The sequence below is a fragment of the Hermetia illucens genome, chromosome 3 (genome assembly GCF_905115235.1).
Source record: "Hermetia illucens chromosome 3, iHerIll2.2.curated.20191125, whole genome shotgun sequence".
NCBI lineage: Eukaryota > Metazoa > Arthropoda > Insecta > Diptera > Stratiomyidae > Hermetia > Hermetia illucens.
This window is the reverse complement of record NC_051851.1, coordinates 100,674,195-100,697,859: the sequence shown is the minus strand read 5'-3', so window position 1 is coordinate 100,697,859 and position 23,665 is coordinate 100,674,195. Positions and strand designations below refer to the sequence as shown.

The 23,665-nt window shown below is 40.6% G+C and overlaps 1 protein-coding gene across 1 annotated transcript in view; it reads left to right on the top strand.

The window, feature by feature from the left end:
* Positions 1-2,104: 2,104 nt before the first annotated feature.
* The window catches only part of LOC119653159 (neuropeptide F receptor), a 276,920-nt gene continuing 255,359 nt past the window's right edge, over positions 2,105-23,665 (top strand). The window contains exon 1 of the mRNA XM_038057700.1: positions 2,105-2,456. The gene's annotated coding sequence lies outside the window, so the exon portion shown is untranslated. The remainder of the gene's footprint in view (positions 2,457-23,665) is intronic.

Here is a 23,665-nt window from a genome sequence, read left to right as displayed (position 1 = left end):
AAACATCCACACCATGTACAGACAGAGTCTTTTCGGTTCACGTCAACTTCTTGAGGTTATTTTGAAAGGCAACTGGATAATAAACTTTTAATGTTATATTTTCGGCCGCTTTAGTTTTTCCGTGGCTTTTTTTGTCGATATTGCTTGTTCCCTCTCACCTATTGGCGAATCTGTTGATGGTAGTCCTTGTCATTTCGTTTCCATCTTTGGCTGTTTGAGCAGGAAATACGCTCGCAACCGTCTCGTGAATTCAGTACACATCAATTTTCTGCCCTATAAGACTATAAAAGACATTGGAACAAACATTTGTCGTCAGGTTTTATATGCATCCCTTCAAGATATGTAAGATATGGGAATACCACCTACGATGTGAAGGGGTGAAGCAATCGGCTATCGTTAATATTTGAATAGACTGTACTCGTAAATAGCATGGCGGAGTTTACACCCTCAATAATAACTGGCATCACGTTAATATATTTCAGTGGAATGAACTGCTCCAGCCGCATAAAAAATTCCGAGCACTTAGCCTATAAAATTCGTATCAATATGTGCAGACATAACTTTCTGATAATATATCTGCACATACAGCATATATGCATACTCCTCTTAAGCCTCCGTCTAATTTGCACAGTTGTGGGTGTGCGTGTAAGCAGTAATCGTTAATTATCCCAAGGTAACTCAATATCCGGATGGAATAAAGAAAAACTGATTATGCATTAATCACCTTTTGTTCAGTTACGTGGGTGACTGAGAACATGTAAGCTAACGGCTCTCATTACTGAGCCGCAAAGAATTACGTGCATTCAAATCGTTATCAGTTAATTCTCCAAGAGGGCATTCGATTAGTAATTTCGCCCATAATTTTCGCACAATCCCAAGGGAGAATGAACTCTACCCCTAGAAGGAAGTAACGAAATTTTCAGGCAATTTTACGTTTATAGTAAACAATGAACTATGAATCATTTATCGTAATCCTTTGAGTGAATACACAAACTTGAAATTCCACAAACTATTTCTTATTGTTTCTACTCAAAGGAAGGTCGAGGCTTTAACAATTCATCAAATGAAACCGCATATTGTCCTGGTATTTCCTGGAATAAATGAACAATAGCTGCCAAGATGGAGCCGTAACATTAGGTGGCAGATGTCTGCATGGATTTATTCGAATTGGTAAGTACAGGACTTGGGACATCATTACGTCCTAAATATGTCCACATTTATCTCAGCTGAGACTATTTCAAGATCGTGCCTTCGAAACCTTAGTGACCTGGCCACGTTCAACTCTTTCCGACGTAGAATACAATGCGACACATACGAAGCCTGATCCTTAGCTACTGTGATTGGAATACGGCATACGAGTGCACCCCTATACATAGTTTGGGGTGACACTTGCAAGCCTTTGGGTCGGGGGAATGACTTGGCTCCTATTATAGTCAGTCCTGTCTCCAGTCGGTCCTATTTATAGTCACAGAAATGCCCTGTATCCGAAAAATTCAGTTTCTTTACTTCCGCATGACTTCCCTTGAAACGGGTATCGGGTTAACTATGCTGAACGGAATAGGAGTACGCCCAAATCCCTTTTTAGTCCTTTGTCTCGAAGGAAAATGATGCATTTCGATTCCGGGCGGACACGATAAAAGGTATTAAATGGTAATTGAATTGTTTCCACACCCGTAGCTGACCGCCAGAAATCATCCCGTGCCGCTTTCACCAGAATTTAATGGGATTGTGCCAGCTGCGTTGCCGAAAAGTTCGAAATGCGTACGAATTACATCAATTAGGATTAGTGTCAATGTCAGCAAGTCCATCTAATTATTATTACCCTTAATCCTGCTTTCTGGAATGCCAGAATCCCGGAATTATAATGTACTTTTCACCTGGCACCACTGGGCCGTGGGTATGGGACCGGCTCTTTTATATTTTCACGAGGAGTGGAGCAGGAAAAGTTCGCCAGAACTCAATGGGAACAGCTGAAGGAGGAAAGCTTTCAAATTTGCGTGGAAAACAACAGTACAGCTGCTGAGGAGCTTTCACCGTATCTAAACACTGTCCTGAATCGATGACTTCATATCGCACCGCCAGTATCAGGGACAATTCTCTGGTAAACGGTTTTCGGGTAGATTTGGCTTGGCAGGTTTAGAAGTATCTCGCGACGGCCTCCACTCGTGTAACGTTCGAAACTCACTGGTAAGGGCAGTTATTGGCAAACGGTCGTCACTCAACTCGGAGTGCATCTTGTTCGCTTCAGGTGCATAAGATACGAACTGCAATACCGCGAACGGTTACTATTAGTTTCGAAATTCGCTGAAAATGTTTGAAATCAGTTCATGTGTTTTAGTTTTTCGGTGTTTAAGGGGTGGAAATTCCACATGCAAGAATTGCTAAATAAAAGTGAAAGTGAGTAGGAAACTCTGTGTAAGTTTGGTAGTTAAAAAGTTGCTCTCCAAACCTTCAAGGTATGTAACTCCTTAGATCCAGTTTTCAATCAAATTTGAAGAATAGTTGAATTGCGGATACCATTCAACCGCGAATACGAAGTGCGTAAGAAATGTTTTCACTAAAGACTTTTTCCGCTTTCATAATTTCGTGTTTTTAATGAAATGTTTTATCTAAATCATGTGCGACCTTATGTAGGCTTCATCAGAAGGTAACCATTGCGGGTTATCGACCCATTACCGTGTCCTTATGCCTACTTTTCTCCCTACACAGTCGAATTATTGCATTTCATCTTTCAGTGGGGGTTTATCCACCCCCTCGACGGCCGTTGTTTTTTTCAAATTACCGATGCTGTGTGCCTGTGCAGGTATCAAAGGTGTATTCAGACGATGAAAATAAACTGTTTTCTCGTAATCAAGTGGGTTATCTCGAAGCTCTGAAGTGGATTAACCGGAAGATGTTGATTCACTTCGAATTCCCGATAAGTGAGTGCTGGAACGTTTCCTATACATAGTTTGGAAGCGGACGGAATATGATCTCGAATAGAAGCAAATAAACAACACAACAAATTGGAAAGAATTGTTTGCGGATCATTGGCACAATGGCTATCAATAGCTTATAATAATGATCGGAATTCAAAGGGGCTACTCGCAAGCTGAGCGGATGGGTGATGGCTGCCACCGCAGATCACTTTGATCGCGGGCAAGCGGGGGCGTTCTTTGACTGGGTCGAGATAAAAATAAGCGTTGTCCATGCGCCTATTGTTGTTCACACCGACAGGCTTCAACTGAATCTTGTAATGAGAACGTAAATAATGGTTAAAAGTTTTATATCTTTAGAGCTGATGGGTGCTGATGCGATTTGACTGTTATGGCAGGGAAAGGAAGGCAAAGTAAAAATGAAGATTTTCAAGAGACTTTTGTTTTTGTTTCTTGTCCTTGTCCTTGTTTAAGGTCGCTGGTATAATCTATAACCGATGCCGACAGTAGTGCGACCTTTGTTCCAATATATTTGCTCAACGGAAGCTGGCATTGATCCCTAATTTTATAGATGAAATGTAATCTGCCATGTATGAATTCCATTTAGAGATTTTTCATTGCATTTAAAACATGTTCTGGTGAGGAAGACGTGTGGAGGTCCTGTGCAAGTGTATAAATCTATTCAAAGAACAAGTCTTTTTCTATGTATTTAATAAACCATTGTACTGTAGGACAAGCTCCAGAAAGGTTCCAATATCATCAGTCTGGTCAATATGACTTCCGGTCTTTCAAAACCATCTCAGGTATGAGGATGAAAAGGCAACCATTTTCCCGGGCATTCACTTTTTTAAATTTATTAAATTTTAATGGAGCCGTCAAAGGTGGCACGTTTCCTTAATAAGATAATGCAATCAAATTAAAATAGATTTAAGTCTTAACGGATTTCGTCCAGCCGGTAATAAAAATATGAAATAACACCATAGACCTGTCTACATAAATCTTTTTCGGGCGTGCATAATAATTTTTCTCCCAACATCTCGAATTTTACTCGGATTATAATGGTGTCAATGACTGAATATTTTTGATTTTATGGGGAATCTTAACGTTTTTTGTGGCGATATTAACGATTTATCCTTTCATCGGTTTTTTAGTTTTTTATACGAGTTGACATCTCGATTTGATCTCGAGCCTTTTTCTTTTGAATTTATGAAGATATGAAAATTAGGTGATAAGATAAAAAGAGGGTCAGACGGTCGTCAGTGGTAAAACGGAGCTCTCCCCAAATTCAAGCAATATTGCAATTTATTTCAAATCTCTAAATTTGACTGCATGCCACACAAACTCGTCTGATATGCATTGCAGCAGCACTTGGTGCCAGAGAGCCTCGTATGCTGGGTTAAGTTGTTGTCCCGCCTCCTGATTGTTTCTCATCGACTTCGATGCTCGTAACATCCTAGGCAGCAAGTTCTCGAAGACAGTTCTCCTGTCATTTTTTTTACAATGAGTGTAACCCTATATTAATCGTGGATATCCTCATTGCGAATGTGATTATAGCGTGTACGCCACTAGTCCTATGTAATATCTCTGCCTTCATTACCGCGAAGCACCGTTCATTGTCTCTCTCAGTTGGTCAGCCCTCAAAACCGTAGAAGGCGGCAGGGTCGAATAAATCACGATCAATTTTGGATTAGAGATGCTCGTTGACGCGTCGATCATAATGAACACCAGCTTTTGAACGCCATTTCATCCAACTCGCGTTTATTTGTGAAGCAATTTCATAACGCAATGCGCCATAAGCTGATAGTATTGTTCCGAGGTACTCAAATCACTTATATCTGTTGTTACTCTAACACTAGGTATTGTCACTAAATGCGAAATGAGTTTCTGTGACATACGGTTAAACACTTTTCCTAAATCGAGAAGTGCGAAATAAAGAGGGCCTTGCCTCTCACTACGTTTCTGCATGATTAACAACCGAATCGGACGGTAACTTGAGCATTCTGCTGGATGGCCTTCCTTTTTGTATGTTGAAATGGTTGTGCTTTCTTGGTGCTGGTAGCTTAAATGGTGTTCCACCTTCCTCAAAAACCTGATTGATAAATTCACTGGATCACAGTGTTGGGTCCAGAGTTCAAATGCGATGTCGTTAGGTTCTATTGGTTTCCCCGATTGCATTCGTTCGATTGTTTCCTCGTCTTCTGTGGCGCTCACAGAAGAGTCGAAATTGCTCCAAATGTCGGCAGTACTTTTTGAAAAGGACTATGAATCAGTTTTTCGTTATAATTTTCTGGAAATATTTCCACCATCTGTCCGACGCGGCTCGTCGATCAATAAGCAAAGTCCCATTCTTGTTTGATCTTTTGTGTGAGCTGGTGTCGGCTATCGACAAGCCAGTACAGATCTCCCTCGCCATCTCGAGTGTCAGAGTGGAAATAACGATTGCTCTCTCTGCTTCTCGGTTCTCATTCTAGTAAATTTGCTAGTTGCCCGATGTTTTGTCGGCGACCTATTTCTGACGCACCACCATTCCAAAGCCAAGTATCTCGGTTCATGAACCGCTTTCCAGGCTAACTGGCCCGGAGGGTTGCTTAGGCCGCTTTGTGCTTTGTGCTTTCCAGTTAATTCGACGGTTATTCGATGTTAATAATGGCCGGCAATTGGGAAAATATGATCACTCCCTCTATCTCACGAAGTCGATATTATTTAATTTACGCCGAGCCGGTGTGTTTCTCACATCAATCAGCGGTTGATTTTAAGGTGCAACAGTCGCTGGAAAAATAGGAGCGTTTTTCAGTATAAAGTCGATTTGCAGCTTAATTATTTCTACGGTGTCGGCTGAAGTGAACGTTTTGTTTTCTCTTTGCCTGATAGAAGGAAGTAATTTTTCTGTTCATTGGGAAATGGTCGTGGTTCCAACTCATCTAGAAGATCACATAGAGCACAAATGCGCGTACAATCATTATACCGCACAATTTAAGGACTTGAACCACCGTCCACCATGCTATGTCAAAATCTTTATTTACTTCGACCACTTTAAGCGTTTTCGCTCGAAAAATAATTTCCTTCTCTATAGACCACTCCATTTTTTGACAAGTCGCTCCTTCATGGATATTGTGATTTTCGAATATCTGAGTATTCTTAGGCTGGAAACTATCAGGTGGAAGCACAAAAAAGCGAACAAAATATTTACAATATTTAAATATTCTCCAGATAACTGAGTGGTAAGAGCACAAGGCTGTCGTACGAAAGATCGCGGTTCAAATCTCACTCACGTGATTTGACATCGAATACCAGTCGACTCAGCTGTGACCGTGTACCTGATTCAAATGACGGTAATAATCTTGGGCAAACTCAATGCTGACCACATTGCCTCCTATAGGGTCCTATAATCCTGTACTGTGGCGTTACGGCTTGAATGAAGTGCTCTAACACACTTCAAGGCTCTGATCCAATATGGATTGGTGTGCCAACGATTATTATCAAGATTATGAAATCTATATGCGAGTACACAAACTTTACAATCTGGTGGTCCATTTCTTCACAAAAAACACCCCGAAATTAATTTCCTTTCCGGTTGCTCGCCAAAGAACGAACCAGCATCAGCGGTACTCTCCCCAAGTAACGCACAAACACCCACCACAACCTTCGGCGCAACATTCATTCAGCTGTTTCACAGCAGTTCATCCATATTTCGCATTCCAAAGACGTACCGCTATACAAAATTTATTTACTAGTATTCAACATGGGGATATATAGAACAGGGCAATGTATAGAGAAATCAAGAACATCGGGAAACCGGAAGGTGGACACTTCAGGTATGAAAGGTTTTGTGTATTTCTTATAAAAAAAAAGTTGACATTTATCCCATTAGAACCTAGCACGTAATATGTGCATAGATTTTATGCGAATACCCACTCCCGCGTGATACTGATATTCAAAGCATTGGATTTGCACAGAAACGACAATTCCAACCTATTATAACTTTGTTAGTAATAGTGCGATTTCCACCAAACTTGGTAGGATAGCTTCATGTCATAGCCTACATCGTTGTGCTAGCATGAACTTAAGGGCTAGCCAATTACTAAAAATTATTAACTTAGTTTGAGCAGATATGGAGAGTATTTTGAGGCCTGTACACCGTATAGAGGCAGCTTCATGATTTGTTCGGATTTGTCGGTTCGGCAGTTTCTGAGAATGGGTCCGTTAAAGAAATCATCACTTTGGACCCCCCCCCCCCCCCCTCTCTTCTAAATGTCACAACTAGTAGACGAGCAGTTTTGCAAACAAAACCTTGAAAAGATCCATTGTTTGGTTTTGCAACCAAGGGTGAGACGAAGACCAAATTGACTGAAGCTTGCGACTATTTTTAGGGGAATCACAGTTTTCTTATTCTAATTTTGAATGTTGGCGCCGATATGCAAATATGGCTTCTTGTCAGTACGAATGCGGTTGTCAGTGTGGCGATTACCTTCTCTATTTAGGCCCTTTACATTTGGCGAATGTATAGTTTAATGCTACATATTCATGCGTAGACATTTTCTCGATTAATGCATATTGTGTGAAACTTGTACAAGTTTTTTTAGGAAAAAAATGTAAAAACGGCGGGTGTACATTTGTTTCCAAGCAGCACTTTTCTTGGGAATGGCTTGCCATGGACACGATAATTCAGCAACAGTTCACCTGAAATCAGAGTTTCCAACATTTTCGTGTGTAAACCGTATTGTCTAGTCATTGAACCGAGAATTTGTCAAAATTCGGAAAAAAGGCGACGGTTTTAACATTATGTTTGTTTCTTCGAGTTGATGAAATTTTTATTTTTTTTTTAATTAAGGAAACAAAGTCGTCATTGACGCGTATTAGCTGTCCGGCTAAGAGAACTAAGCAGCAGAATGAGAACAGATATATGAAAACTCTTCACCCGAGCAAAACAAACTAGACACTGGCCCAGGTACAAAAATACGCTGACTGCGTATAGCAACGTGACTAGGGAAGCCAAATGGCACAGCTGCAGGGAATTCTTTGAAAGGATCGAACAAACCACAGAGGCAGCCAAGTTATACAAAGCAACAGACAAAGACAGGATATTATCTTCTGTCTGTCTGAAAAAGGAAGATAGGATACTTACCGTAAATGAAACTGCTCTGTATCAGCTGACAGAGGTACGACGGGACGCCATAGAAACAAAAGAAATTGCACTGTGCGCGTTTTTGGATATCGAACGAGCATTCGACAACACATCGCACACAGAGATACAGGATGTCCTGAGCCGCAAAGGAGTGGGAAACACCCTGGCACTCTGGATGGGCAAAATGCTAGAAAGCAGACAAATAGAGGTACAAACAGGTACAAATTCTATTATCATGAACACCACTCAAGGCTGTCCACAGGGTGGAGTACTATCGCCGCTGATGTGGAGTATGGTAGTGGATGAACTCCTGGACGTGTTAACTAACACTGGAATACAAGTCCAGGGCTGCGCGAACGACATTGTTCTAATCTGTAGGGGCAAATATGAAGATACCCTATGTGATGGAGTCCAAAATGGATTAAGGGGTACTAGTGCCTGGTACAGGAAGGTGGGACTGCGGACCAACTCAACTAAAACCACCATAGTACCATTCACTAGGAGGCGTAAGCTGGATCACTTGAAAGCCATAACATTACATAATATGGAGGTGAAACGAGAAAAAGAGGTCAAATATTTGGGAATCACGCTAGACCAAAAATTACTCTGGAAGACACATGTTGGAAAGCCACGAGGGCGCTGATGACTTGCAGATCCATAGCAGGAAAAAAATGGGATTGCAGCCCGAAGATACTACTTTGGATATATACTGCAATAGTAAGGCCAATGATTACCTATGGAGCGGTGATCTGGGCAGAAAGAACCCAACTCAGCACACAAGCCAGGGAATTACATAAGCTCCAAAGGCTGGCTTGGGTGTGTATCAGTGGGGCAATGAGGACATGCCCAACGGCATCCCTGGAGGTCCTTCTGGGATTAACCCCTCTCCATCTGCACATATAGATGCAGGCAAGGAGATCAATATTCAGGATGGCCGGTAGTATGAGTGAGGCGGGGGGCTGCCTAAATCGAAGGAAGATTGATATCCTTTCTAGGCGGTATCCCGAATTACTGATACCGAGGGACAACATGACAACGAGGTTTCACTTCGATAAGAAGTTTGAAACACGTTGGAGCAACAAGGCAAACTGGGAGAGCGTGGCTGCGACATACGGCTTAAACCAGCAACTGACTTGGTACACTGACGGATCCCTCACAGCAGAGGAAGCGGGTGCCGGTGTCATTGGTCTAAGGAAAATGTACTTTGAGCCAATGGGCAGGTACACTAGCATATTCCAGGCGGAAATTTACGCCATAGACAAATGTGCCTCTTTTAATCTGCAAAGGAACTACAGGGAGCAGAACATAGCTATTCTCACCGATAGCCAAGCAGCGACCAAGGCACTTAGGTCCAACCAGGTGAACTCTAAACTGGTATGGGAATGCTTTGAGAGACTGAATACACTCGGCTTGTCCAACAAGGTCTGGATACTTTGGGTTCCAGGCCATGCTGGGTTGGAAGGCAATGAGGCAGCGGATGAACTAGCCAAGAAGGGAGCAGGGATGCCTTTACACGGGCCAGAACTCTTCTGTGGAATCGGAAACGGTTTCATGGCTATGAATCTAACAAACGAAGAGAAACGGTTGAGGGAACTATATTGGGTGGGCCTACCAGGGATGGAGCAGTCCAGGGTACTTATTGGGGGATACGAACCCATACGTACAAAGGATTGCTTAAACCTCACCAAAAAGAACCTGGGGGGGATTCTCACTGGTCATTGTCGGCTGAACTATCACCTAGGGAAGCCAAGGATATCTACGGACACTGCCTGCAGGTTCTGTGAGGAGGAGGACGAAACCACTATGCACGTCCTGGGACAGTGTCCGGCACTTGTGCAAAATAGGTCGATACATCTGGGAGAACACTTAATACCAAATGCAAAGCTGAAACTTCTGGAAATGGGGAACATACTAAAGTTCCTAACGGTTACAGGCCTGCTTGAGATACTATGATCAACAGGTACACTATAACCAGTAAAAGGGGCACAATAGTTCTTCAAGGACGCCGTGCGACTTTCCCTTAACAGAATAATAATAATAATAATACCGTAAATGAGGAGGATAGAGCGCACCTGTTTCTTAGGATTTATTTCTAGGGGCCCTACCCCACGGCGGAAACCGACAATTTTCTGCCTGATTCCCCAACAATGTACAAAAGGGGGGAAAAGGAGAACTGAAAACTGGCAAATGAGGTATGCTCGGAAGGTAGGGAATGTGTTGGAAGTGGAAACCTTTAAACCCTGAAATATTCTGGGCATCTTCTAATCACTACTCCAAACATGCTTAGAAATCATTTTAGAGTCTCTTCTAAGGGTGGTAAGGGGCAGCATACTCCTGAGATATATACCAAGAGCATGGAGGTAAAAGGGCGCTAAATCTTTCGGACTAATTTGCCTAACATCTTTCGTACTTAAAACGGTGGAAATGGTCATATACATATACAACTATATTAGAACTATCATTCTAATACGTAATCCTTTACATGAGTGTCAACATTAAGCAGGACGGTCAATCGAAACTGCTCTCATCAGCTGACGAATGTATCAAAGAAGAAAGAAAGAAATAGCACTGTGTTGGATTTTGGATGTAGAAGGAGCATTCGGTAATATATCGCACACAAAGATACAAGATGTCCTAATCCGTAACGTTGTGGGAAACACCCTGGCTTTCTGGGTGGAAAAAATGTTAGACAGTAGATTGTAGCAGCTAAAAAATAACGGAATATAAGTCCCAATAAATGCAGTAAATATGAAAATGCCCTGCCTGATAGAATCCCAACTGGACTAAGGGTTGCTAGTGCCTGGTGCAGGAAGGTGGGGCTTCGTATCAATCCACTAAAAAGCCATCATAGTGCCATCCACTAGGAAGCGTTAGCTTGATAACCTGAGAACCATAAAGTTACATGAAATTTACACTAGAACAAAAATTACTCAGGAAGACACATGTCGAAAAAAATTTTCGGAAAGCTGATGACTTGCAGTTCCACAGCAAAAAAATGGGGTTGCACCCCGAAAATACTACTATGGATATACACTGCAATAGTAAGGCCAACGATTACCTGGGCAACATATTACTTGGTACACTGGTGAATCCCTCACAGCAGAGGGAGGAAGCGCTGGGGTCATTGGTCTATGCAATATGTACTTGGAACCAATTGCTAAGCACACTAGTACATTCCAGGCGGAAATATAAACCATGAATAACTGTGCCTCTTTTAACCTCCAAAGAAACTATAGGGGGTAGAACATTACTATTCTGACTGACTGACTGGATTCTCGGTGTTCGGGGTCATTTCATTGGAAGGCAATGAGGCTGTGAATGAAGCGGCCAGGAAAGGAACAGGGATGGCTCTACACGGGCTGGAACCCTTCTAAGGGGGGGGGGGGGGGGGGGGGAAACGGGTTCATGGCTATGAAATTCAAAAATATAGAAACGGCTAAGGGAACTATACTGGGCGAGACTACCAGGAAAGGATCAGTCTAAGCTGCTTATGAGAGGATACGAATTTAAGCGCACAAAGGTTTGTATAAAACCCACCAAGAAGAATCTCTGGATTATAGTGGGAATACTTACTGCTCACTGCCGACTAAACTGTCACCTGGGGAAGCTACGGATATCTAGGGCAGAGTGTATCGAAACCTCCGTGGACGTTCTGGGATAGTGTCCGGCACTTGTGCAAAGTAGGTCGAGATATCTGGGAGAATATTGAATACCGGAAGCAAATTTGAAATAGTTGGAAGTAAGGAATATATTAAAATTCCTGTCGGTTGTAGGCTTGCTTGGCATTCTGCAGTTAATACGTACTCTACATCCAGTGAAAGAGGCACAAAAGTTGTTTAATGACGCAGTGCAACTTCACTTAACAGAATAATAATAATACTTAAGAAAAAGAATAGTTTAAAGGCATTGAAATTTCTTCGTTCAGCAACTAGCTATTATTATAATAAATAAGTAACAGAATTTGGCGTTGAATGAACTAGCAGTTTTTTAGTGATTGTTTCCACCGCGAAGGTAGTTCGCAAACAACGCGATTGTTAGATAACCGAGTTTAAAGTTTCAAGTTTTTGTTCTTCAAATTATCAATTTTGGAAACCGGAAGCTGGACACTTCAGATATTCAAGGTTTTGTGTATTTATTCTATAGAAACATTTGAGTGGACATTTGTCCCATTAGTACCTATCACGTAATATATGCATAGATTATGTGAGAATATCCATTTTCGCGTGCTACAGACATTAAAAGTCTTGAATTTACACAGAAGCGACAACTTTGACCTATTGCAGCTTTGTAAGTAATATGCTATTATTAACTTAATTTGAACAGATAATAGTAGGGAGGGTATTTCGGATCCTAAGCACTGATTTTTTTCAGATTTTCCGGTTGGATAGTTTCTGAGAATGGGTCCGTGGAAGAAATTATCACTTTTAACTCGCCGTACTCCACTCCTTTCCAACAGATGTCTAAACTAGGCTTCGGAAACTGCTAACTGAGACCTTTCATTTGATAATCCACTTGACTATATTTGGTTAAAAAAAAAATTACACTCCTCCCTCCCGTTTGTATGTATGGGGAACCCCCTTAAATTCGAGGTAGAATGATGTAACTTACTGTTTGCGTGAGTGTTCAATATTTCCACCTTTCCACCAAACTTGGTGTCAAAGGCTATATTGGTTTTTGAGAAAAATGCGTGTAACAGACAGGCAGACAGTAAACCAATTTTAATGAAATTTTGTTTTACATAAAACCTTAAAAATTAACTTATTTACTGACATCCAGTCTTCGATTCCAAAGCCATACACTATTCCTTCTACAGTGCAAAAAAAACATGGTAGAGTTATTTTTGTGAATTTAATCGCTAGAAGCACCGCATGATACTCAATCGGCTTACCCAGGTTGTCAAAAACTACAGAACTAGAGTAAGTACTTCCACACAAATTCATAGCGCCAGAGGAACTGGTGCTAGGTTAAATTCCCTTATCGCGCTCCAAAGAGTATCTTTGGAAGCGTAGCAGCTATATCAAAACCGCTTCGTGCCTCTATTGTTCATTGAGAAAACCCCTTTTCGCATCTCCTCTTTGCTTTTGTTATGGACACTGCCACACGGGACATCCAACGTCCAATGCACTACCCATTATTCTACGCAAATAATATTTCCCTAGCGTCTCATAACGAAGCATATCTCGAGCAACTTATCCAAAAGTGAAATTATCCTACGGTGTCAGAATGAATCTTAACAAAAAAAGGATTTTTACCGACCTACCCCAATGAAGCAGGGTTTATGACCTGCCCAGAACTGAATGATTTAAATATCTCGGGTCAATTCTATCAGCCAATAGTCAACTACTTAATAAAATTTCTTCATACATCAGCGCAACTTCGATTATATGGTATTCCACAGCCGGCGTGTTTTGTAATCGGCCCATCAACCAACGACTCAAATCTCTTTAGTTCAGAGTTTTAGCCGATAATCTAAGACAATAAACGCCGCCTGAAGGTAATGGAGACAAAAGCGTATCTCGCCATGATCACATCCGAAATGAGGATATCCGGGATTAATATGGGCTTTCACTGATCGTGTGTCCGGATAGCTCAGTGGTTAGAGCACTAGGCTGTCATACGGAAGGTCGCGGTTCAAATCTCACCGGCGGCAGTGGAATTTGCATCGTGATCGGATACCAGTCGACTCAGCTGTGAATGAGTACCTGAGTCAAATCAGGGTAACAATCTCGGGCGAGCGCAATGCTGACCACATTGCCTCCTAGTGTACCGTTACGGTATTGACTGAAGTGCTCTAACGCACTTCAAGGCCCTGATCCAATATGGATTGTTGCGCCAATGATCATTATTATTATTATTATTTCACTGATCGTGGAGAAGCGTCTTCGATGGTATGGGCATGAAGTTTACGCTGACGAGAACTCAGCTGAAAACGAAAGCCAATTCGATGATTGTGCCAATGATGCTTTTCTGAACAAGGTATCAGAGAGACATTCCTCCTAAGTATATTTAATCGAGCTATTAGAAATGGCCATCCAGATATTCGTCATGACTCTGCCTGTCCCTCTGTCATACGAGATTTATTCCTAAACGGCGGGAGCTATCGTCACGAAATATGTGGTCTGTGAATCGTTGCGAGTTGCGTTATTTTGAATTGGCTTTAAGGGGGGAATGTGGTCATATGGGATATCAAATGAAAGAACTGAATTAGTATAAAGCTTTTCGGAAATGATCTTATATTGGGTAAAACGCAGGTGAGTGAGGACTGACAATGTGTGCTCCAGCTAGTGAAACACGTCTGTTTCCACCGAAGAATCTGAACAAAATCACCCCTATACACCTGTACACAATCTAGGCCCTAAAATACCTTAGATTTCGATATCTGCTGAAACCAAGTTAATAATATTATATTACGGCATTTCAGAAATTTAGCGGAAAACCGAAAACTTCAATTTAGAAGTACAAAATTTGGCACCATTGTGAGTAATAATATAGTATACAATTTTGGGAAGTTTCAAGGAAATTCAACTATTATTAACAAAGTTATAAAGGTCAAGATGAATGTTGTAATGAGATTATTTGGTTAGGACGATCAGAGCGATCATCGTAAGTGGCTGACAACGACCTAGAGGGCAGAGCTATCCCAGAAATCTAAAAAATTAGCGAAGTTGACTGAGAAGGTCCGCCCGCAAAGATTGAAGCTCAATGAAAGTGCTCGGTCGACACGTTCTTGCACGCTACTGTGCTAGCCAGGCTCAGGAATGTGGGGGGTCTTTTGAGCGCTTTGATCCTCACGCTTCATTACTACAAAATTAATTGTGTCTATTTCGATGCGTGGGTCCGCACCGGATTCCAAAATAGACAATACAAGGGAATTCGCGACGGCCTAACGAATAACAACCAAAACGCGAGCTAAAATTGAAAAATAAAAAAAAACGGCTCGACCGCGCGCATGGAGCCGTAAGTCTCCGAACCCGAGTGCCGCGATCAAGGATCAAGTCGCGATTATTGCCTCTTCCGCCTCAGGCGCCAATGAGGCGCGGCCCCTGAGGTTCCCACCCTTCCTTGACATCCTCAGGCCAGTTTGTCTTTTTGAGATGTCCCTGTACAAGTTCTGCGGGAACAAGGAGGAAGAGAGAGGGAGGAAGTCCTCAAATGACCCAAGACTTAATTACAATTCATAATGTACTATTATTCATTCAAAAAAGTTAACTATATAAAAAAAATAATAAAAAAAAAAACAAAATTAAATTAAATTAAAAACCAACCAAAAAACAGAAATTTTAAAAAAAAAACTTTACACTTACATTTGCTATTAAAGACTCCCAGCTCGGCGTGATGGCTGATTCTGTAGTGGTAAAAAAATTAAGAACATTAAGAATTCCTACGGTGACTTCAAATGCTGTGCATGAGGATTTTCCCGATCGGGCTGCGAAAACACACTACCGAATCTGGCTAGATGAATGGTTTGTCGTGGGCAAGCCTCCCCGAAAATTTTACATCAATTGCAGCCGCTTCTTCGCCTTTCTTCCGCTGTTTTCTGTTGTAACAATTCATTTCCACAATTTTCTACCATCGATATTAATTTAAACACAACACGGCTTGTTTTCGAGGTAGTCCCGGAGGTTTGTTTTGTCTAGAACGGAGACGACAAAGGGTTCGCGCTGTTCACGTCCTTTCACAATCTCCTTTAATTTTTTCACTAAATTACTTCCTCGTCGAGAATTCGAGTTTTTTAAAATAATTATTTAATTGAACTATTGAAATATAATCTATTTTGGGGAAAAGTAAATCACTACCAATTCGTTCAATTCACTGTTACTACTCCCTAGGCCTTCGACCTCTCCTCAACCCAGGACCGCTTCACTTCCCGTTGCATTGCCTTGAACTCTGTTCAGTTGATGTTGCGGCAACATGCGCATGCGCCTGCGAATGCGGCAAATCATTCGCCTCTTTCAAGATTAATTTGCCCGAATGCATTCACTAATGTGCAATCTGCGGCGAACATTAGGGTAATTGCACATTATGAAACGCATTATTTAAGCAAATAATTAAGAAAGAGCCGAATGAGATTCCGCTCCCGTCGCGAAGCCGCGGCCACTACAATGTATAGCAACCTAAGACGTGTATGATGTCATTATCATATAAAGTGAACTCACATGAACGCCCGGGTTGAATACATCAAGGAATATTTTTAGCTACGAGTATATACGAATGTAGAAATATGAATAGGAAAAACATATATATTAGGATCAATTATTCGAGACAGATGTCTATACGAATGACTACATGCGCGTTGACGCTGGAGGTGGATTTCTTTTCGGTGGGTTCTTTGAACACATTTTTGAATAACAATTGAATTTTCAATTGTTAGTTGCAACTAACTATTGAATGAGTAAATTTCATTCGTTAATCGTTAGTCGGAGCTAACTTTTGCACAAAATTGGTTTGTTTAGGATGCGGATAAATATTTACTCATTCAATATACAGGGTGCGGCAGCATAACTTCCTTTTTTAAAATGCGCGCCACTCAGTTAGTTGATGTCATTGCGGAGCGCTGGTGGTCTCGTTCAAGATATATAAGAGATACTGTAAAGTTTTGTCCCGACACGGTTCAGTCGCCATCATGCGTTGGAATAGTGAGGAGCGTGCCTTTGCCGTTGAGGTTTACTTTTCAAGCGGATGTTTGGTTATTGCAACACAGCGTGCATTTCGGAATCGCTTTAATTTAGCCCCGTTGGCTCCCGTCCCAGACCGCAAATCAATTGTTACATGGGTCACTACATTCAGACAAACTGCAAGTGCGACAAAAGGAAGAACTAGAGTCACTCGGCCCGTTAGATCACCTGAGAACATTGAAGCAGTGAGAGTGTCAATGCTGCGATCGTCACAGCGTTCTGCGCGCAAACACGCATCTGCCCTTGGATTATCCGATCGTTCTGTGAGAAGAATTCTTCGTGGTGATCTTCATTTTCATCCCTATAAGATGGCGATAGTGCAGGAACTTTCAGAATGTGACTTCAGTTCTCGGATGAACGCGTGTGAGCTTCTTCTTGATGTCGTTCCCGAGGGTGCTATTGTTTTTTTAGCGATGAAGCCCATTTTCATTTGTGTGGGTCGGTTAACAAACAAAACATGCGCTACTGGGCTGACACCAACCCTCGAGAATTGCATCAAAAGCCTTTGCATTCACCCAAAGTCACAGTGTGGTGTGTAATTTCCTCAGCTGGAATTATTGGTCCCTGGTTTTTTGAGGAAAATGAGGTTACAGTGACAGTGAATTCGGACCGGTATGTAAACATGCTACAGAATTTTTTTTCCCATGGCTAGAAAATTTGCATTTGGGGGACACTTGGTTCCAACAAGACGGTGCAACAGCACACACTTCAAGAGCATCGACGGCTGTTTTGAGGGAACACTTTCCAGAGCGTCTTATCTCAATTAGAGGCGATTTGAAATGGCCGGCACGTTCTCCCGATCTGTCCCCTTGTGATTTTTTTCTATGGGGTTTTTTGAAATCTCGTGTTTATGTGAACCGTCCAAGAACCCTACAAGATTTGAAGACCAACATCCAAGAAGAAATTGCCAACATAACACCTGCTATGCTAACAAGAGTCATGACAAACGCCAGAAATCGGTTTACGCAATTTATGGAGAATGGGGGACCTCACCTAACAGATTTGATCTTCAAAACAATGTAAATAAAAACTTTAGACATGTACCTACATTATAAAAAATAAATAAATATTTTCCGATGCATACAATAGTTTTTATTGAGTTTTGAAAAAAGGAAGTTATGCTGCCGCACCCTGTATAAATACAGATTATCTGAACGTTTGGAAATATATGAAGAACTATTTTACGGAAGTAAAACGTATAGCTGTAAGCTGAATAAAATAATCACTACTAGCGACGGAGACAGCTATGTGCGAATGGAAAAATATTCATAGAAAGTTTTTCATATAAGATGAACATAAAGCCTTTATAACTGAAGCATCCAGTTTCCGGTATTCCGACTAGTTTAATTACTGTGTGCGTCTCTGGTTGACTTTCTAATGACTTTTATTTTAAAAAGAACATGAAATAAAAATAACAACTTTATTTGCTAGGTTTTGAATTATGCAGATTTGTTCCTTTGGCTTACTTTTTTTCTTGATTGCATCGTCATAGCTCACATTTTAGGCCATGGGATGTGAATTTCCTAAAAACGCTTTTGTCAATTTAGTTTTGGAGAAGATCACTCGCCTTTAATTGTAGTCACACGAATGGTTAAAAATAACAGAAATGTTTTGTAGATTTTGGCAACGTTAAATATTGTATGTGATTACCAAAGCCTGCCATGTGAGCGTAGGTACTCCACGATTTTCAAAGAGCCTAACGGCTCGACTGGTCTGTTCCATATATTACTAGGTAGATCTACTTGTCATCCATCGGGGATAATAGATTCAACAACATTCCTAAAGTGTGATTTATCTAATCCCACTTCGCCTTTTTATCCATATGTCAACAATATCTCGCCTGTGAGCCAATGCGGGTTTTTTGTTTAATAGCTTCTGAGTAGCAGGGGCAGTAATTTTCCATGTGTTGCTAAAAAACACAGGAAGAAAATGGGTGAGGACAACCCTAGTTCGACGTCGGCGCTGCGGTAACTCTCGATTTCGGACTAAACAATGTGGGCAGGTTAATGTGTAAAGTAATATCAATTTCATTGCCGGAATGAGAACTGTGGTTTCGTTGATTGCCTCTTTTTTCTTCTGGCCGATTGTTTACATTTCTGCCGTTTGTGCTGTAAGAAAGGTTTCCCATTTTTACAATGGCGGGGTCTGATGACTCTTTGGAGGTCAAAGTCAGAACCTTTTCCTTCATACACCTATACCTTTTGGTGTATTGTTAATTACGAGCCGGTCAAAGCTACAGAAATTTAAAAATCTTTCACCGCTGCGCTTACGGTCACCAAAACCATGCTTCTCTATCACATGCCCGGGCAAGGCGTTGACGAAAGACAGCTTGACATTTATATTACCCATAAGGATCACATTGTTCTTTCTATCCTGTTTGCATGTAAGTGCTCCACTATAGCAAAAATCAGCGCTGGTGCGTGGCACTAGACAATTGTGATGCTCCTTAGTTTGGACTAAAATTTCGTATTTAAGATTCTGTCACAGATCGGCTGCAGCCCCTGAAAGCGGCACGGGATTCCCCCCGTGTTCGCGTCTTTTACCACTAGCCATTCGGGAGTACAAAAGTGGACTGCAGAGAGAGGAGGAGAGAGAGATGGAGAGTAGTACTTTCAGGAGTCTCACCATTTCATTTCTTTTAGACTCTAGAATACAAGCTATAATATATTGCCATTGACACTCACTCAAGCTGAAGAAAATGATGGTTCTGGGAGACGCCCATATACGGCTGCCACAAACCTGTATGCGGGGTATAGGTAATGTAATTGTTGCCCTTTCTTAATGTATGACCTGGTGTCTGGTCCGTGCATCGACCAAATACTTCATTAGTTATTGTCCAGAATACCACGATAACACGACGTAGGTATGGATTGATGACAACTTGAAGCTTTTGTGTAACAGTCGCGCCCAGTTTTCATGCATTAATTGCCTTTAATTTAGTATTGTCGTTGAGGTAGTAACAGTAGAGAAAGATGAAATAGTCCATTGAACCCCCCCTTTTTTTCTGGACAGTGTAGCATGTAGAGCGTCACCGATGACAAGAAGAACAAGAAGAAGTAACCCTGGCGGGCTCCACTTCGGACTTTAGGACAAATTCTTCTGAAATTCAGCAGGTGACGTTTTGCATATTTTGCGTTTCCGCTGTCAAAGTTTCTCGAAATCGATAAAGACGGGATTGAACGCAATGATCTGAAGGGTGTTGCTCGGTACAGGAGGATCCACACCAACCACAAGCTTGTCAATCAAGATTTCGAAATGTTCACTGACACGTTTCAAGATTTCTGGAAATATCAACTTGGCAGAGAATGATTTCGTTTCTGTTCGCAGGGGCAGTCCGTATTCGCATGTTAAGGTGGCTTGCCATACTATCGATAAGAAGGGAAGCTTCATAGGTTGTTGTAGCATTCAGAATCATAATTATCTTTAGCTGCTCATAAATTCGAAGCCCATCGTTAAAACCCCTCAGAGGACCATCGAAAAGCTCACGGCTTTGTGCAATTGTAGAATTTCTTTTGTCGCGGCGTACACTATGTCGAACCGGTCGTACTTTTTACGTTAACAGAGTATCAGTTCATCGATCCGCCTTCGAGTTTTCCCTAAGCAAGTGAAATATATTTATCTTTTTCACATACATCAATAAATTGAAAAGCTTTTTTAAGTTGGCGTCATTTAGATCTTGCAAAGTGGCAGGTTGCAAGACACTGAAATTGAAAGCAGTTTCATTTATACCAGCACAATCTCAGTTAATTAATGATGATGTCCAATACATAGTAGAATACTTCCCTATCAACAAGCTCTCGGGATCCTGGAAGTGCTCATTCTCAGAAAATTAATCAAAATATCGTTTCACCTTTCTCTGGTGAGTTTTAAGAAATTTAATGCTGATAGGCCATTTGTTTGCTACATGATTTGCTTGCGTTTTTAAATATTCAAACTCATTTCAAGACTTTCCAAGTTCTTCCAGATCGACTTACAAAGACTTTGAGGCAATTGAAAAGTCGATGGCTCAAGGCGAAGTGCTTTCGAGGCCAAGTCGATAGTCTATAAAATTTTGGGAAGGAATAATTCTATCACACGAAATTGTACTTTCCGAAGTTCTTCAGCGAGATAGCTTCTTCCACCACATCTGTGTTATTGAATGTGCGAATTTGATGAAATTTTTTTTCCACTAAATTGTTTTTTTACCAGAACTGGACTTAATGTAAGAATCCTGCTCATCTAGTTGGACTTAATACAGAAGTGCGATGATGTCGTTATTATAATACTAACGAAATTATTAGATAACGAAAAGTGCTTTAAACCCATTTACATAGTTCAGTAGTTACGATATATTATTCTATTATTCTCGTTATTTATCTAAGGATTAAATTTTTGTCAATTTATTCCAAGAATAACGATCATTGTATGCTAGTTAATATGATTGGAGTTTATTTTATTGTTTTTAGTGCTTCAATTGTACTTTAGAGAACTGAGAATAAATAATAACAAAAAATAAATAATAAATATAAAGGATCTAGATCTTCTATTCGAAGAAGGCCATCAACCGGAAGAGAGGGAAATCGTGTTAAAAGCGGAGTCAGCAGAATGAAGCAACACAGAGAAATTTTACCAGGAAAAGATAGTTAATTGAGTTCCGAAAAAGATATATTTTGGGCTTAAGGGGGTCATCCTGTGTGTCAAATCCGCGGAATCGAATTTTTTCGGCATCAATTGTATTTAGATATAGTGTAAAATGTATGAGCAAAAAAATTTTTTGATATTCGGAGTCGTTCGGAAATTATAGTGTTAAACACGTGATAACTCACATGCCAGATTTATGTGGATCACCGTAATAGAGCGCCTATTTATCACTGCAAATGATGTTCGAATGACTTCGCTAAAAGGGCAAGAATTGAAGCCACGGCTGTGCATGTGTTTCTTGAAGAAACCTAAGGTTTACGGACTAGGTATAGCAGATTAATGGCCAGTTAAGGTTTTATGGCTAAAAATAGCATTCTACTTTTCAAATGCGTTTTTCTGGAAACTGCATGTTGAAAATCGGCTGCCACCACAGTCCAAAGTCTATCCAACGAAATTTTCGCGACTTATTCAGAACATATTTCTACGGTCCGAAAACTAGGATAATTCATTCAGTAGTTTTTTTTATTTATTGAAGAAGCCGGCACCAAAAATTTAACTTTCAGTATTTTTTGATAATCCTAATTTGCGGACCGTAGTTAAGTCTGTACGTTAAAATGCCGTTTACTTTTTGCTTTAAAATGATCGCAGAGCCCTTTAGCGTGGCAGCAGAAAAACACCTTTTTTGGAGATGGGTGTATAAATTGCTCTGTATTTCAACAACGAACTATGCGATCGGGTTGGAAAAATTATCATGCACGCTCAAGATATTAATAAATATATGGTGAAAAGTTCCTATTTGCACCTGCATTCAGTTCTTCATAAATTGTTTTTGAAAAAGGCAAAAGACGACCTTCACACAGGATGACCACCTTAAGGGAATGTGCCGGGTTCAAATTTTGATTTTTTGATTTCTATCAAACGGTTTATTTCCTGGAGAAAAAAGACAGATATTTGGATAAAATTTTGCATATATATTGCCATAATGTTGAAGTTTAAAAAAATGATTTATGAAGTTTTTCATGCTGATTTTTGTTTGCTACAAATTTTGTAATTAAAAAGCAAAAATTGACGGCGTGGTCGATTTCAGGTCATTGAGACGTCACAAAAAAACGAAAAATAGGTTTTAATCAGCATGCAATTCTCTTTTTTAATTTCTCATGTACCGGTATTTCGCGGACAAGTTGTCCTCTTCCACATTGAGTTTTTGTGTTTATTTTATTGTTTTTAGTGCTTCAATTGTATTTTAGAGAACTGAGAATAAATAAATACAAAAAATAAATAATAAATATTTTTTTTTCAGTATAAAGTAAGCCGAACAAACGGCATACACAACCGAAGAAAACAGATGACAAACAATTCGTCGCAAATAATAAAATGGCGCAAATTTTTCGGTTTTTGGCGCCAAAAACCTGATGTAAATCACCATTTTTAACACCTACCTCAGTCTCTGAGTTACATTCTAATGCTTTGAATGTGTTAGAAGAACATCAAAATTTCCACGCCAACACAAAAAACCTTGTTTTGAGAAAATGCGTTTCAAAATTTATTACAGTTTTGATAGTAGTGACTTTTCAGTACACAATCCGAACCATAATCGGTAAAAGCAGTTTTCAAAGTGTTCCCTTCTATTTATACAACATGCTCACAAACGAGAATGTGTAACATACCCATATAAAATAGACGTTTTGAAGAGAGAGGCACGATACCAGAAGTAAGAGACTCAAAATTTGACTTTGACCTCCCGCATAATATAAAAGATCGACAAGCCAAGAAACCAAGAGCTACGGTGGTATGAAAGCTTTTGTGTATTTCTTTTATAAACATCTTATATGCATACATTATCGCAGACTATTTACTTTAGTGGGCTATTAATATTTAAAGTCTTGGACTGCAGTGAATTTGCACAATGCGATAAATTGAGTTACTATCATCATCATCAACGGCGCAACAACCGGTATCCGGTCTAGGCCTGCCTTAATAAGAAACTCCAGACACCCCGGTTTTGCGCCGAGGTCCACCAATTTGATATCCCTAAAAGCTGTCTGGCATCCTGACCTACGCCATCACTTCATCTCAGGCAGGGTCTGCCCCGTCTTCTCTTCTTACCATCGATATTGCCCTTATAGACTTTTCCAACTGGATCATTCTCATCTATCCTCATCCAAAAGTTCGCAATTTTTTTCCTAAGAACCCATGTCTCCGAGGAATACATAAAGACTGGCAAGATCGTTGTGTTGTACAGGAAGAGCTTTGACCCTATGGTGAGACGCTTCAAGCAAAACAGTTTCTGTAAGCTGAAATAGGCTCTGTTGGCAGCCAATAACCGTGCG